Below are 15,093 nucleotides of genomic sequence, written 5' to 3' on the forward strand. Positions count from 1 at the left end.
ATAAAACTGGAAAGAGAGATTTGTAAGTCTCCCTTTCTGTGTCTGGCATCACGATGAAATGCCACTTTTGCTTCCAAGATGGGGAATTTAATAAATTTATTAATTATTAATTTATTAATTATTGCTAACTACATTAAGTTCATATTTGTATTCATTTTTATAGCCACTGCTAAATTTATTCTGGATGTGTTAATTACTAGTTTTATATTCTATCCTGAATGTAGAAATAATTATGCATATGTTTTCTTCTAACACTCGGGGCTTTTTCTTGACATTCCACTTTAAAAAATATATTACTAACCATGTATCAAGGCAAATACTGAATACTATTTCTTCAAGGTATTTTAATTTTTACAGAAGTATGCTTTTTGAAGGTGGCTATTTAATTTAATCTTTCCCTTACACTGTAATTGGTTTTTTCCAACATTTCTGCCAATAGTAATTTTCTTATTGTGCTAGGATTGTTTGCGTAATATTATACTGATGTCAGGTACAATACTATTGAATTCTCATGTCATTTATCAAAAAATTTGCCTATTGATTAATTACAGAATAGACTTATTTAAGCAGCCTGTTTATAACAGAGCAAATGCAAAATGAATATAAATCTGTATAAACAATAAAGCAAGTATCCTGATTGACCTTATAATAGAAGTCATTATTGTTTACCAAGTCAAACCTGAATAGCCGATGCAAATTTGTATAGTTTCCTAAGCATTCTGCCTCACGTAAGTAGATTATACTTAGAGGTACAGATAAGTGCATTGATTAGGATCATTGCAATAACTGTCTACCATAATCAAAATTTCATACATATTTTACAAAACAATACAAGCATTTCTATAATCCACAAGGATAGTTATTCAGTAATACCACTCTTTTGTAACTTTTCACCTTGTGAATAAAGCCTGTAACTGATTGAAGATATAATATTCAATGTACATCAAAAGAAATAAATGAAAGTAATACACATTATCATCTTAATACAGTGTAGCATTTGTGCAATATCAAAATTATGACCAAATTAGATATTGAAAATTGTTTTAAGTATATCTTGAAATGTGTGAAAAGTACAAAAGAACTTTCATGGCTCCTTGATTCCTGGTAATAACATAAGAATTAAAAGCATGCACACATACAGCCATGTATTAATTGAAAAATTACTTCTAAAGAAAGATGGTCTTCCAAATTCCAAACCTTGTTTATACATATAATCTTATTAGAAATAAGGTCTTTGCTGAGATAATAAAGCTAAAGATGGCATTATCCTGGAATCAGAGAGAACCTTAATTTAATGATGAGCATTGTTAAAAGACACAGAGAAGAAGGCATCAGACACAGGGGTTGAGTTGTGCAAAACTAGAGTTAGATGCCAATGTAACTCTATACTGAAGGTATATGGGCTTTGAGGCATCACCAAGGCAGGAGGGAAATATAGGGTAAATTTAACCTTAAAATCTCCAGAGAGAACCAGCCATGTTCTTTCAGTCTACCATGAAGCTAATGTACAAAAGTTCCTGTAAGTTGTCACAGTGAAAACCCCAGAAAACTAACACACGCACACACTCAGTTTCTAGTTTGTGATTATCAAATGATTTAAATCCAGTGTGCTGTAGTGTCCTTTCCTTTGGTAATATACAAAGGTGATATTGTGAATCAAAGTTTTAGCTTTATTTTTATTCTTCTTACAATTTTTGTGAATTTGCAGAACAAAATAGAAAAGGCCATCTCTTGGTGTCACTCACAGAAGCCATACAACTGTTTGGAATCACCAGCTAGAAGATCATGTTTTATTGTCTGTATTTAAAAGAAACCACAGGAGTGCTGTAGTAGTGAGCATAGAATAATGTGTAGAAATTTCCGTAAAATTATTGCAATGTTCCAAGATTCATTTTCAGAATTCTCCAACATATGTGTGTTTAGATATAAAACCAAGTAGGAAAATGTTGGTTAGTGCTACTTAGGTTTCAAATACCTTTTTATTTTGTTCTGAAATATGGAGCATAACCACACAATATACTCACTAACTGGCATCTGACAAGGACATCTGTACATGGAGAAATTTATTTTTCAGTTACTCCACAAAACAATGATCTTGTATGTTTTTCTCAGTTATAGAATTCCAAAGTACAGTGTACTTTTTAATGTGCAGTATACATTTATACTGGTCTCCTTTTAACTAAGAATTGTTTGTTTTTGGTTATTTTGGATCCTTTAATTTGAACTAGACTTTATGACTATTTTAAATGAGTATCCTTTATCAGATATGATGACATAAATTATATTCCCTTGAATACACACACATATGAGATTTAACAAAACTATTTCAGATATATATGCATATATGTGTAATTTAATTTAAGATTTGGTTGATAATTTTACATATAAAATTATTTTCTAATTTCAAAACATATATAATTTTCTTGTGTACTACACATATCAGGTAAAATTTTAAAATTATATTAGGGTAAAATACATACACCCAACACAACACACACACAATGCAAGAATACTAGCATTTGTTTGTAGCACGAATAATAGGTGTTATGTACATATTTTAGCTTTCCAAATTCTACAAAGTGGATCACATCCATTTGCCAGAATTTGTTCCTTTGAGTGCCCTTTAGGTTACTTTTTGCAGGTAGTAGTGTCTGTTATATAAATAACAAGTAAGACATTTCCTTATAATTTCCTTGGTATATTGCCACATGATAGAAAAGTCTTTTTAAACCTTTGCTATTGACATGATGGTTTTTATGAAATTCTGAGGCCTTCAGCACATTCCAAATCACTAATTGATCAATTTCCATATTATCTTATGCTAGAAGACCTGGCAGACCCATAGGGGATTGGATCAGATTTGTATTTTGTATATGGGATGATTTCTGTTCTTGATTGTATCTTGTTCTGAGTAAATAACAAAGTCAATTCTGTATCTTCTGGTATAAATCCAGCAGTTTCAAAATGCAAAATAATCCTTTCTACAAATTACAAATTGGTAACTATGTTGAGAAGTTCTTTAAAATCCCATAGTACCATGAGAATAGTAGATAATTCTGACTTTAGACAGTCATAAGAGCTTTGAGCCACTTTGCTTAAAATTTCTCATCTGTAACCTGCCTTTTCTGATTTATTTGCATCAGTATAGAATGTAGGAGCTCCAGTTATTGGTGTGTCCCATACAATGCAGGGAAAAATACAGTTAGTTCTCTTTATAAGTTGAATTCTCTTGCTTTGTTAATATTGTCCCCATATTTAGTGGCAGCTCCTTTCCAGTGTTGACTTTCCTCCCATAATTTGTCAATTTTATCATTTTAAAAGGTATTATGATGTCCGTTGGATCTATTCCTTCTAATAGACAAAGTTTCAATTTTTTTTTTTTAGAATGTACTCAGAGACATTTTCCACATAAGTTTTTAATTTTTTGCTGGTTCATTTGGTAAAAAAAGATCCATTGTAAGATAATTAAATTATCTTACATTAAAATATCTGCATTAAAATTCCTTCAGGGGAATGCTTGGAGCATAATATTACTAGAATGCGGTTAAGATTCAGATACACATGATACATATGTGCCTTCTGCAATTTCTCTTTAATCAAAGGCAATTCTCTGTCAGCTTCAGCTGATAATTCCCTGAGACTATTTAAATCATTGTCACCATCTATGGTTTTGTTTAAATTAATCAGGTTATCAGGACCTACCCCAATCGTGCACTGCAGATGGGAAATGTCTCCTAGCAATCTTTGGAAGTCATTAATAGGCCACAATCAGTCTCTCCTAATTTCACATTTTGAGTTCTTATATTTTGAAAACCTATTTTATATCCTAAACAATTAATAGAATTTCCTCTTTATATTTTTCAGGAACAATTTGCCATACCCAACAAGACAAAATTTTCTTTACTTCTTCAACCATTCTTTCTAAAGTATCTACATTTGAATCACTGCAAAATGTCATCCTTGTAACAGAAAACTATAGCCTCTGGAAATTGCTGACACATCATTTCTAATGGTTGACTTGCAAAATATTGGCACAGGGTGAGACTGTTTAAAACTCCCTGTGAGAGAATCTTCTGTTGATATCTCTTAGCATGTATCGATTATTATTACAAGTAGGTTCTGTGAAGAAAAGATTTCTCTGTTCTTTTCTTGTAAAGGTATAGTGAAGAAACAATCTTTTAAATCCATAGCTGTAAGAGGTGACCATTCTCCATTTTCCAATTTTTTCAACAACAAATACAGGATAATTCTGAGGTCTGGTTGATTCCTCAATCTGCTGAGCATCTAGTTGCTCCAGTACCAGCTGCTCTAAATCCTGAAGTTTCTGTATTGTTAAAGGTCCTTGGTTAACCCATACATGTTTGTCTGTCGGCCATTTTAAGGGCAGGGGTGTTGGTGCCTTTTAAATATTAGCAGCTGTTGTGTCCTGCTTTGAACAACCTGGATGGTCAGTGACTGTTCTTTATAATGTCTTGTGACATTTTTTTCACAAACATATCTTAATTTATGGTTTGTTTCTAAGATTATGGGAATGTGAATCTGAGTGTTCCATTGCTTTAACAAATCGCACCACCACAAACTCATTGCTATGTTAGCCATATGTTGTTTTACTATTCCTCTCTATCCTCCTGGTCTTATATATTCAACCTATTCATTTTTTTTCCAAAGTCAGATCTATTTTGGAAAGGGGACATTTTAAGTGAGAAAAAGGCATTAGTCATCCTCTTCTCAGGACAGCTTTGTTGTTATGCCAAGAAATTAACTTAAGACAGTCAGTTCTTCCCAGGTTGGAAAATCAGCTACTTAACCTCTCTGACATTAGCATGCATTAACAATATGAAGAGAAATGATATTTGCACTGATCACTCCCATTTATAGAAGGTGTGCTATGATGGCAATAATAAATCTGTGTAATTTCTCAGCCTTTGTATGACTGCAGAAGGTGATGGCTATTGCTCTAAATTATTCCTAGGCAACAAATGCTATTCAGTGAGGAGGAGCTGAATATATTGCTAAGAATTTTCAAAATGCTCATACCTGCGTCGTGATTTGAGCTGTTCATGTACCTGCTATGGTAATGGAAGTGGGCTTATCATTGAATTCCTACCTTAACAGTTAAGCCAGAGTACTGATCCCTAATAATTGTGATTCAGACAACCTCACTAATAATGTTGATGTATGTAGAATTCATGTCATTGAACACAGATAATAGTAACTTGGCAGAGATGACAAAAGCATTCACATGCTTAACTGGGACATGCAGATGAGCAGAATAAGCAGGTGATGCTCAGGAAACACTTTGCCTCATTTTTAATCAAAAATTCTATAAATAAGGTGATTTATCAGCCCCTTCACAACTTCGGCTACAACTGTATACATGTTATGTTTTAAATTGTGCTGTTATTGTGCTGTGTTCTTACAGCTATTTATATTAACAGCCTGATGCTCCCTGTTTTGTGAGTCATCATAGAACTCTTAATTTTTCTACTTTTGTTATGGGACATTTGTGATCTTAAATGGAAGGAAGTTGATTCTGATTGTATGACAAGAAGGGCCTAGGGGCTCTAAGATGTGACATGCTAACCTTCATTGCTCTCAGCTTTCTGGTGGTGTAGGGTGAGTTTAAGTCCAGTAGAAGGGAAACAGAACATCTTTAAATCCTTGATGACATAAGTCATAAAACAACCCCAAACCAGTTCAGAATTATGAATAATAAAAGGGTTATTTATTTAAAGGGGAAACTTACAACAGTCCTCTGAGTGAACAGGAACAGAGCCTAGCAGCCAGAAGCAGGAGCCAGAAGAAAAAGCAGGCATAAGTTACGGCTGCTTTTACCGTATAAGAGACAACACCCAAGTGGGATGGTATCTTAAAGGCTATTGGATGAAGGAGCAGAATGTGTTCCCACAGCACCTCCTTCTTTTGTTTAAATAAGAGAGTTCCAAACCCAATATAAAACTATATACACTAGGAACAGGTATCAAGTATAATTAGAATTACAACCAGAATAAACAATATTAAGCAAGGAATATATGCTAAATGTTTTAATAAACATCCTAGCCTATGGAGTCTAATCTCATATAGGAAATAGCTTGGCTAGTTCATAAGAATACAGTCATTATGACTATTTAATCTTCAACCCCATCGAAGGCCTGAGAAGGGAGATAATATTACTTGAGCAGGCAGGAAGTATAATCAAGTAGCTTCCAAAGTGAGCACTATATGACAGAGACAATTAGCTACCTGAGCAATCATCCAAAGTATCTTTTTGCAATGTCAAAGCAATCAACGTTGGCTAAGGCCTAACATAACTGACAGATCACTTTTAGAGGCTGGAAAGTTTTCCATACCACCTTACCCTGTCTTGGCAAGATTTGACAGTCCTGCTTATCCATTTCTGGATATCATGTAACTTGTCAGTAGTTGAGGCATTGTCAGTTCCTTGTCCAAAGGCCAGTTTTGCCAAGAAATCAAGCTCCAAGTGGAGTGTGTCTTTGGTGCTCAACATTCTTTCAGGAATAGATTGGTACTGTCAGATGCCATCATGTCTCATGTCAACAGAACCCTTAGTTATTTAAATGCTATCTCCATAGATCTTTGAAGTGGTTGAAGATTACCTATTTAGACATAATACAATCTCTATATAACTAAAGAACCTAATTGATCTGACTGTATGTACAACAAACATGAACAGCTATTGACCTATAATAATTAATACCTGTATAACTTAAAGACTAAAATTTTATGTCAGAATATTAAATAATCTGTAAACAAATGTACAAAAAATGAGGATAAAGACCTCAATATTTAAACAATCTATATGTATCTTGATTAGAGATTACGTTTTATAAAATGTTCATATACTTAGCTTTCATCCCCCTTTTCCCTGCGAGAAAGAGAAAAAAAATCCCACATTATATATAGCATAAACATTTAAAATATTTTGTATGTTTTATTTGAATTTAAAGTAAATGTCCTTTTCAAAGTAAGCTTTCCTTTAATTTTTAAGTCCTCTCAGAAGGAGTATGGTTATATTAAAGCATGGTTACTCTGTGAAGAATTCAAAACCTTGCCACCAGTCACAACTCTTTTCTCTTTTCATCTAGAAAGTTCAGCCCAAACCACTTTGAGACATGCAAAGTTGAAATTTCAAGAAGCTGAGTACACATTCAGATCTCTTAAACGTATTTGTTCTCCTTATCCCCAGGATTTCTCACCATTGTTCTTCTGGGTAAAAGGCACTGCAGACTGTGGACTGATTTCTCTTCGTTCCATTTTTTTTTATTCCTCTTGTTATACTCATACTTTACTGGGAATAATCATGTCCTGAACACAGGACATGATTCTAGAGAATTTTCTAGAGCTGTGTCTCTCTGTATCTGATGTGAAGGTGCTTCACTAATGGTCTTGCTACCTAATGTCCTTTACACTGTCACTGACTGAACATTACAGGCAGGATTTTGTCACTCTGCAGGGGTCATTTTAGAGACACTTAAATCCAGCACCCCTTTCGGGTGCCAGAGCTCTTATACAAATTCCCAGGGGCATCATAATTGATTAGCAAATGTCCAGAAAGTTAGAGCTCATTATAAAATGCATCTTATGTGACTGCCTTAAACTTGACACTTAAAAAATCAACTATTAATTTTTGCTTTAATCATTTAAAAATATTTATGCTTGCTTTAAAAAAGTCCCATAAATCACTTGGCAAAGATAGGCATATTTGTTGGTTACTATTTATCCTAAAAATTGGGATTATGTTTAGAAATAAGTAGGTAAAATGCTTGCAGTGTATGACCAAGGACACTAATTTGATCCTCAGTACTTATACTTAAAAAAAAGCCTGACATAGTGGTTCATTTCTTGTCATCTAGTGCTAGGGAGATGGATGAGGCAGATTCCAGACAGAATAACCTAGTTGGTGAGTACAAGGAAAAAAGATTGCTATCTCCCAAACAAGTCATCAAAGAGCAAGCTGAATGATATCTATCTGAGGTTGTCCTTTGACCTACACATGTATGTGGACACAGGGACACACACACACACGCATACACACACACACACCCCAATATTAGAAATAAAGAGGAAGAAGCAAGTCCACATATTTTTTGAGTTTCTTTATTGTTCTCAGTACTGCACCATGCACACCACAGAAATCAAATCCACACCAATATCATACTATGCACTGGTAGTGTGCTAAGTACTGGATGGAGAATATCTCACTTCCCCGACATAAGAGCCCTCTCAGGTATCCTTATCCCCATTTCCCAGATGAGTGCATTGACACTTAGGTGCAAATTCACAGATTCCTTCTGAGCAGCTGTAAGTTTATTCAGAGTGGATGTTCGCAGTAGTAGAGAAGAGACTGAGAAATTGTGACAGAGAGGGAAGGCATCAGAGGACACCATGCAAAAGGTCAACCTGTACAGAAGCAAGTGCTTTTTCAACAGGGTGCTCTAACTTCATGAACTGGCAGTCCTGGAAAACAAAAGAGAAGACACACTTTCTAAGGCACAAATTTTGGAACATTGACAATGAGGCTTCAACCAAAGCTGTTCTTTCTTAGAGTGCATAGACACTCTTTCAAAAGAATGAATTCAATGCTCATTAATTAAAATTAATTAAATGTTGGGTCCCACTCCTTATCGATGGCATGTGAACCTCCGCTGAGAGGCAGTGGTGTTCTCAGATGGGCTCTCTTGAGCGATATTTCTCATTGTCTTTGAAAATAATTAAATCCACATTTCAATGTTAATATGATCACTAATGAAAAGATTCTTGTTCTAACAGAGCCAGAAGAGACTTTAGAACCCTTGGACTTTAGCCCTGTCCAATTAGGATGAAAAACGAAGCCCAAAGCATTGACCTTGACTCACCCCAACTGGAAACATACAGCCGGCCAAATTAGTTCTAGGAAACCCACGCAAAGATAGATGAATAGCTTTATTAATTATAAAAAGTTTTATTTTTTCAAGTTGTATTTTTTTCTTCAATCAATGTAAGTTTCTTGGTACATGGCTTAAGTTTTAGCATTTAAAATATTAGTATTATGTCTGAATATAGAAGCCTTATGGGATGTATTTTATTCTCATAATAAGAGTAGACTTGTCTTTGCAAATGTAGTTAAATGTTTGCTTATTTCCCACATAGCAGCAAAATTATTTAATTACCAGACTTGAAATTATGATTATCAAAAATACTACCTGCCTATGATACTTAGACCTGAAGAAGAATGTTGTTAATATTTTCCTGTGTATCCCTTCAGTATTTTCTTCCACAGATAAACATGTTGTATTATATAAAATATTATATTAAATTTCTTCCTTGACAATATCATCCATATACATAACACATTGTGATTATTCTCATCCCACCTTTGATCTCTTTCCTACCCCTATAACCTGCCATCCTCTCTACAGCTCTTTTCCCTACGTTCTTCATTATTTATGTCTTTATTCTGCTTCATGACCACTGAATTTAACCAGGGTTGTGTGCAATATTTATGTCTCTGTTCTGCTCATGACCACTGAGTTTAGTCAGGGTAGTGTATATGAGAAAGAATGTGCAAGTGCTCACTGGACTTTTGTGGGCTCACCTGTAATAACCCAACTGAAAACAATAACTTCTATTTCCCCAGTATCCATCAGTGCCAATGTTTGCCAAAGAGAGGAAAGGACCTATGAGGCTTTCTGGCTAGTAAACCTTTGGCCATTTATTTATTTGCACATTTCAATTCTAATAAAATAATTAAAATATCAAATTACTGTGACTTAATCTCATTATTATTATTATGGACTGAATCTTCATATATACTGAACTCTTCACTACCAAAATGACTGTATTAGAAGGTGTGGCCTTTGAAAATTAATTATATAATGAACTAGAGACTGCACGGTGTAAACTCTTTAAAGATAAGATCACAGAAGAAGGCAGCATTGTATGTCCTTGAAGAAGGATCTCACCTGAACCTGATGGTTGGTGGTCATAAACTTAAGTATTCAGTGTTATAAGAAAGAAATCTCTTCTTAATAAGCAACCTAGTTTATAATACTTTGTTATGGCAGGTCCATCAAAGTCATACTACCATTATTATTTTTAAACTTAGTTTAAAAAAATTAACCCAAAAGAAATATCTTTATCTCTCTCCTACTTAATTTTTAATGTCTACCTCCAAAGCATTTCAAGCACTTGCCATTAAGTATATCATGGAAATGTGAAAATAAATGGTCCCATAATGATATTCCGAACTTCCAGGCGTTCACGAACTTTTATCACTCAAATGATCTCTGACATAATCCTATTTAAAATGAGAATGAAATGAAAACCAGAGCACCAGTTACACTAATTAGGCGATCATTTCCACACTGTTTCTACTCTGAGAAAGCTAATAGCATTTTCATTTTGACTAAGCCTTACCCCATTCATCTTCCATCAGGTAACTAGGTGAGGCTTGCTTGCTGTCCATGCTTGTATATCATACCTAAACAAAGAAAGAAAAAAAGAAAGAAAGAAAGAAAGAAACAAAGAAAGAAAACCAAACACAGCTTTACTCCCAGCAGATAAAATCCCATTAAAAGATTTACTTCTGATGCAGCAGTTAAAAAGAAACGACTGTGGGGATATTCACATCTTCATAAACAATTTTCATGTTCACTAGGAAGGGCCTCCCGATCCCTGTAATCTTGATATCCACTGTCTCCCAGGACTCATTTCTACCATTCATAACTATGGGTTCTGTGGTCTCTTAGATAATGCTTTACAAACAAATGAGCGTTTTCATTTATTCCTAATGACTTTGGTTTATACAAAGAGATCTTAAACTGTCCCCAGAGCAATCATTTTGTGAAAATGTTATTAGAACATCTTTACAAATTTAGAAACAAAGGGGGGGTTCATTAACAATAGAAGTCATCGGGAATTGAAGGCCCCTGGCATAACCAGTTCTTACCAATCTTGTTTTATTCAGTAATGAGTATGACTGATCTTGTGAACTATACGTTGGTTTTTTTTTTTTTTTTTAATCTGGTGAATGGCTAAAAAAGTGAAAAACTGATGGGGTGGGGAGAGTTGCTAGAAAAATCAGCGTTCTTGGGCTAATTAGCTCTGTCTTTACTCTTGGAGGAGATATATGCAATTATACCTCCTGGTATCTGCTAATTAAACCATTTCCTTCCTGAGACTTGGGGTGTTTGTTCCTGAGACTGAAGATTATTTTTCAGGCTTTTAGATTATCTATTCAAACATACATGTGTTTCATTTTCTTCTTCATCAAGTTTGATATGTGTACTATGTGCAGAGAGGGACAGACAACTTGTTACAGGACTGAGAGCAGACCCAAAACCCATCCATATTTTGAGCATTTATCTTGATGTACAGGTGCAGTTTTCTACATAGAACCTTCTCTCATTCTATGTAGCTTTTATTTGAAAGATCTGCCCAGGAAACTTAAGTAATGCCTATCTATCATCTTACCTGAACTTTTATTGCTGGATTTTTCTCAAGGCTTCTTCTCATTGTTCTGTGTATGCCATTTTTTCTATGTGGTAGGTCCTTAGGTTTCCTCTTCAGACACTGCGTGTGCCCAGATATGACAGTGCTGATAACCACAAGGTTTATTGTTAGAAACCCAGTCTTGCCAACACTAAGTATTTCTGAAAAATGACATGCTGAACATTGCTTAAAAACAAAATTTAAGAAGACATTAGAGATGACATCCATGCCCAGCTCAACACTCAGAAAATTACACGTTGGTCATACTGGCATAGAAATTTCTCTTTGGTTAGGCTTACGGATTCACAATGGTGCACTCTTAAAAGATGCACTGGTCTTGCATGATCTGTTTCACCACTCTTAAGGGTTCTGATACATCTGAGAGAGGTTAACCACCCACAGAGTTCAGAGCCAGCTGTCGACTAGAAAGCACAGAATACCTGCACAATCCAAAATGTCATTTTTTTTTTACACCGAATAGTACTCCATTGTGTAAACGTACCACATTTTCTTTATCCATTCTTGGGATGAGGGGCATCTAGGTTTTTCCAGGTTCTGGCTATTACAAATAATGCTGCTATGAACATAGTTGAGCACATGACCTTGTGGTATGATTGAGCATCTTTTGGCTATATACCCAACAGCAGTTTTGCTGGGTCTTGAGGTAGATTGTTTCCTAATTTTCTGAGAAATCGCCATATTGATTTCCAAAGCAGCTATACAAGTTTACACTCCCATCAGCAATGGAGGAGCTCTCCTTTACCCCACATCCTCTCTAGCATAAGCTGCCATCAATTTTTGATCTAATGGATCTAGAAAAAAACATATTGAGGGAGGTAACTCAGACCCAGTAAGTCAAATATAATATGTACACACTCATAAGTGACTTCTAGATATAAAGCAAAGAAAAACCAGCCTCTAGTCCATAACCACAGATAACCTAGACAACTAGGGAACCCTAAGAGAGACATACATGGATCTACATAGGAAGGACAAAAAGACAAGATCTCCTGAATAAATTGGGAACATGGGGGTTATGGGAGATGGTAGAGGTGGGGGGGGGGAAGGAAGGGAGGAGGGTGAAAAAAATGTATAATGTAATAAAAATAACAATAAAAACAAAAGTGCCAAGTACCTTCCCCACTGGTCAATAGAGATCCAAAGTAGGTGGGGATTCCAACCATTAGCTTCCCTCTGGGAGAAGCATTAATCTGTGCACACAATGCCTCAGATTCTCTGATTCTGTCTCCAAAGAGAGCATTGGGCTTTTCAGACATGAACTCCTGATGCATTTAACATGATCCAGACACCAACGGGAAAATGGAGACAGTGGATTGGACTGTTAGACATCAGTTTCTCTCCTAGTTCAGCATAGAGTAAGCAGACAAGAGCCACAGCGATCTGCTACTTTCCTGAGAAGGATCTGCCTGGTAGAGACCTTCCAGAATCTCCAGCCAGTTTATATAGGCCTTCTCCTGTATGAAGCTTCTCTAGGGACTTGTGCAAGGAGGGGTGAGGTGTGAAAAACCCATATAAATCATGGAGCCAGAAAATGAAGAAATAAGCAGAGACATCTAGAAAAATCCTCCTTAATGAAACAGATCTGATTGTTTATATGTCAGTGCAAAATCACCGTCATAAATGCGCTTGCTCACTCGAGCTAAGAGAAATTGAAATTAGAGCCAGAATTTCAAGAAAGACTAAAATACTTCAAAGCACCAATAGGGCATGGAAACGAACAGCTGAATTGCAATTCACTTGAAGGCGTCACCGGCAGTTGGAGGCAATCAGAAGCATCAGCAAACCAAAGGCAGATCCTGAGAAGTAATTATCGTTGAGAAGATTCACAGGGAAGGGAAAGTGTGAAGAAAGACGAAGGGACATTGAGAAAGCCATCAAGCAGACCAACATGAACCCTGCTCTAGTCCAAGAGGGAAAAATAGAGAATAGGGACCAGGACTTTGTCTGAAATATACAGTGGCTGATTTTTCCTTGGTTGGTAGGAGGAAATGAGCATGCATGCCCAAGGAGTTTAAGGACCAAGAATGCAATGAATCCCAAGGAATTTATACACAGATACATTAAAACCATTACATCATTCATCTCTAAGGTAGAACCAACTCGCATACACAAAGTTAATAAATATCTGTATTTTATTTATTTTTATTAAATGTTTCCATTTAATTTACATGCTAACCACAGTGTACCCAACCTCTTCTCCTCCTGTTATATCTCCCCACCTCCCTTTTACGACCCTCCATCCACTCCTCCTCTGTAGTCTCCATTCAGAAAGGGGCAGGCCTCCCATAGAGGTCTCCTGGGTAAGCTAAGGTGGGCAGCAGGTGGCGGTCTGGGAACATGAGGGATCAGGTGAGGTGGATTACGATGGGATGAACAGAAATAATAATGCAAGAGATATCTTGACCGGTGTCCATTCTGGGGTTAGGGAGAAACCTGATGCCAAGGAAACTCCCAGGAATTCAGAAAGATGATCCCAGCTAAGACTTCTATCAATAGTGGAAAATAACTATACTTTTATGCTAGAAAATATTCCTTCTCTGCCCAGAGTCCTTTCTGCTATAAAAAGTAGTTGATGACACAGATATAATGCAGACATTAGATGCTGAGAAAAATAATTCAGACACAGACTACAAAAAGAATAACTCAGAACATGGCATTCCACAAAATGTTATATTTGGTGTCTGATGACTCTTTAGAACGTCTGTAAGATGTTGTCATGGTCAAAGCATGTGTTCACTTTGTGTGAGTATGTCTTACACAGTTTCACTGACTTAGCAAGTAGACGCCTCTAGAAGATAAATGAAACAGGCTTTGCTAGTGGCTGTAGTGTAATATTCGTGAAATTTCTAGGGAATATAGTTAAACATTTACTGCTTAATTTTTTTTTCTTTTCTCCAATTTTTATAGTTTTATTTGGGGAATGCTTAATATTGCTAGTTCTGTAGCAATGGAAATTCCAACTTACTGTGCTCTATTCTCATCTTATCTTTGGACTTTCAATATCGTAATGAATTTTTCTTGGAAAATAAACTGTTTCTAACATCTAATATTGATTGGTGATTAGTGGTTTCAGTAGACATGCTAGAGATTTTTTTGGGTTTTACTTGCAAAGTTCTGTACCAATGTCTTGGTCAAAGTCATGCAGTCATGCAATGTTAGCTTCTACTTCTCATTGTATTTGGAAAGAAGACCCATCCTGGTTTATAAGAGCTGATTCATTGAAGACATTCAGCTGATCTTAAATTATACCTATTAAGAATAATAACTTTCGCTGGGCAGTGATGATGCATGTCTTTAATCCCAGCACTTGGGAGGCAGAGGCAGGTGGATCTCTGTGAGTTTGAGGCCAGCCTGGTCTACAAGAGCTGCTTCCAGACAAAGACTGTCTCAAAAAATCATAAATAGATAGATAAGTAAATAGATAGATAATAAATGATTTCCCTAAAAAGTAGTAATAGTACTCTTCTTCATAAATTTAAGTATACATTGTGGCAAGCTGACCATAAACAGAAAGGAAGGAATCTTTTGTCACCAACTCATGACCAGAAAGCTCTGGTTGACAGTTTCTATTTGGGATCCAGA

At 35.6% G+C, this 15,093-nt stretch overlaps 1 protein-coding gene across 3 annotated transcripts in view; it reads left to right on the forward strand.

The window, feature by feature from the left end:
* Positions 1-15,093, forward strand: part of Trhde (thyrotropin releasing hormone degrading enzyme) — a 354,397-nt gene that overhangs the window by 322,574 nt on the left and 16,730 nt on the right. The window contains exon 16 of one of the 3 annotated variants that reach the window (XR_005975732.1): positions 3,865-4,038. The exons of the other annotated variants lie outside the window; for them this stretch is intronic. The gene's annotated coding sequence lies outside the window, so the exon portion shown is untranslated. The remainder of the gene's footprint in view (positions 1-3,864; positions 4,039-15,093) is intronic. 3 annotated transcript variants of the gene reach the window in all.

This window comes from Microtus oregoni, unplaced genomic scaffold (genome assembly GCF_018167655.1).
Source record: "Microtus oregoni isolate MIOR12 unplaced genomic scaffold, Mior012 000001F_ref0000356, whole genome shotgun sequence".
Taxonomy (NCBI): Eukaryota; Metazoa; Chordata; class Mammalia; order Rodentia; family Cricetidae; genus Microtus; species Microtus oregoni.